Source organism: Pinus tabuliformis, chromosome 5_2, assembly GCF_031772625.1.
Source record: "Pinus tabuliformis cultivar Carrire ecotype Pingquan chromosome 5_2, CPIR1, whole genome shotgun sequence".
In the NCBI taxonomy this organism is placed as follows: Eukaryota; Viridiplantae; Streptophyta; class Pinopsida; order Pinales; family Pinaceae; genus Pinus; species Pinus tabuliformis.
The window spans coordinates 322,706,968-322,709,784 of record NC_142306.1 but is presented as its reverse complement, the minus strand read 5'-3'; positions in this window follow the sequence as shown (position 1 = coordinate 322,709,784).

Below are 2,817 nucleotides of genomic sequence, written 5' to 3'. Positions count from 1 at the left end.
CCTTAGTTTCTTCATTTGCTGGTGCAAGTATTCCATTGTTCCAGGTTGTATAAGCATGTCCTCGACTTCTTCAAAAAACAACTTGTATATGGGTTGTTGCCACATATTATCTTTCGTATTGTGTTTTTCATCATCAATCTGCTACAACATAACATGAGAATAAAATTATATCTTTACAGAACTCCAATACCTGAAAATTTCATTGATGTGTTTCTCATGCATGTTGTCTTTGACATTCATTTTTGTAGCTTCTATGCAAACCTCATCTAGACATGGTGTTGCAAGCCATGTTTCAAGGAAATTTAACTCTTCTTCATAATCATCATTTTTACCTACACATTGGAAATTAATGGTAAGATTAAAAACATTTACATAACTACATTGGTTTTGTTCCTTCTACTCTACGATGAGAGATTTCTCCTATTTCGTTTCTTTCACTACCTTTATTTTCTCTTTGTGGGTTTCCTTCTTTTCCTCTTTCTTTATCTTTGTCTTTGTCTCTTTCAGTTCTTTATTAACTTGTGTTGCTACAGACAGGTTGTCTTCCACTTGGTTTGCAGACTCAAGTGGGATTATTTAACTAAATAACATCATGTCAATATGATGTTTTTGTTATATTATCTGCAACCATTCATCATTTTCCAACAATTCTTCATCAAAATTTACATCAACAATATTAGTTGTTGGATTCACCATAACTATGACTGCTTCAATGGTAGCTTCATTGCCATCAACAAGCTCTATTGCCAGATTCTCTAAATTTTCATCAACAAGCTCTGTTGCTAGAATCACAAAATTCTCATCCACTTGCAATTGTGTAGACTCGAATTCGCGAGCATATATGTGCTCCTTCTCTTCTTCTTCCACAAATTCTTCACTCATCGTCCACTTGTAGCTAAGCACAGTGGGACTCACCAAATTCTTCATCTTCAACTCGATTACTCCCCCTTACACGAAAATTCCTCTTAAGAGTATCACAAGCTTCCTTGACTCTCTTTGCTTCATTCATTCTAGTTGTTTCTTTTCATCAAAAAATAAAAATAAAAATTCAAACACGTGTTGCTGTTGCTTTGAAGTTTTTAGCTTCTTGTCTTTTCCCATTTGATGTGGCTCAACAAACAAATCAACTTGTAGACATTGTAGTTTCCTGCAATAAAATTACCTCTGCGGTAGTTCACTATGACTCAACAAATCAATCAAACTGAAACATAGTAACTTTTATGCTACTATATAATAAACGAGTCCTACAAATTTTTACAAAAGCAATACCTCTTTTACAAAAAAACTATCACAATTCCCTCTTTTTATAAAAATATTTCAATGCACACAACCATCATTTTGTTGTTTCTCATTGTATTAGACCTTAGATCCTCTTTAAAAAGATTTATGAATGAAGCCCTCGTGAAAAAAAAAAACAAACCTATATGACCATTTTTAAACTACTAGATAAACCTTTTTACAAAAGACATATGCCTTTTAAAATTTTCCTTTCCGAAGAAAGGAAGTCACATATCTCAAAAGCAATTCACAAATATCTCATTAGAGCAAATTATATCCTAAGCCTTTCAATACAAATAGTACGTGTTTACCTTACGAATAAACTAGGGCTTCCTTTTTTTATATGCAAATTGACATCGTGCTACAAACGAGTTTCGTGATTCCTGCTCCCAATCAGATTTAGTGCGTAGTATTCCCAACGGAATGCATGCTTCGTGCTGTTTGTCGTTTAGTGAACAAGCATGAACGAAAAATTGTTCTTGCGCAGCTCCTAAGGGATTTTATGCGCAATTTTGCGCGTTCCTTGCACACACCGTGTGTGGAGATTTTAAGTTTGCTACAATTTTGTATTGGTGACGTTTTGCGTAGTTCTTTTGGCTGAGATGCGAAACTGAGGTAGTGATGTTTTTTGACCGATGAGCAATTGACGCATTTCCTATTCTTCCCAGGAGTGAAATTCAAGTTGTTTTAGCAATTTTTTTCTCAGCCTCTGGCCACCATTGCTTCTTCTTTGGAACCCAAAAAAATAAAAATTGAAGCGCTGCTCTTTATGGAGTGTTATGCTATCTGCTACTTTGATACCAGGATAAAGAATAGGAAAAAAAATATGGAACAAATAATTACACTTTTTAATATTACGAATAAATGACTTCAATGAGACTTAATTAGTAACTGAAACTGAACTAAAAAATTTAGATAAACAAATTAACGCCTAACACGTAATTGGAATTAGATTCTCCAAAAAACCTCTGCCATCAGAAACGAAATTCTAAAGATGATGATGATAGGTAAATCGTTTACACGTATATACATAACGTTCATATGAACTATATTCATGCATAATGAAAAAGGTCGTACACAGTCATAATTATTATAGGCATAACTATGAGGTCAATAGACTATTGCTTTCAGAATTTGAGTGCATTAATGGTCCTGCAACGTAATCTAATTCATAATGTGCATCCGTCAACGCTACATTTTTAAAATCAACTCAAATCTAAATGATGTGAAAGCGTCTACGTAGTCTTTTTGAATCTACTCAAATCTAATTTGATGTATCCAATAATGTGATATTCCTTTAAAAGACCTGGCATAATTGAATTGTGGGTATTTCTTGTATCCAATATTGTGATATTCCTTTAAAATTCCTGGTATAATTGAATTGTAGGTTTCTCACTTAGTATCAAATACCCAATGCTAAAATGAAGCTGTGGGTAAATATCGATAATGTTCTCCCATGTTCATTGTAACTTTACCTCAACAATGAGTTTATCGCAGAAGATTACAATGAATATATAATAATGGAAGAATATATATGAT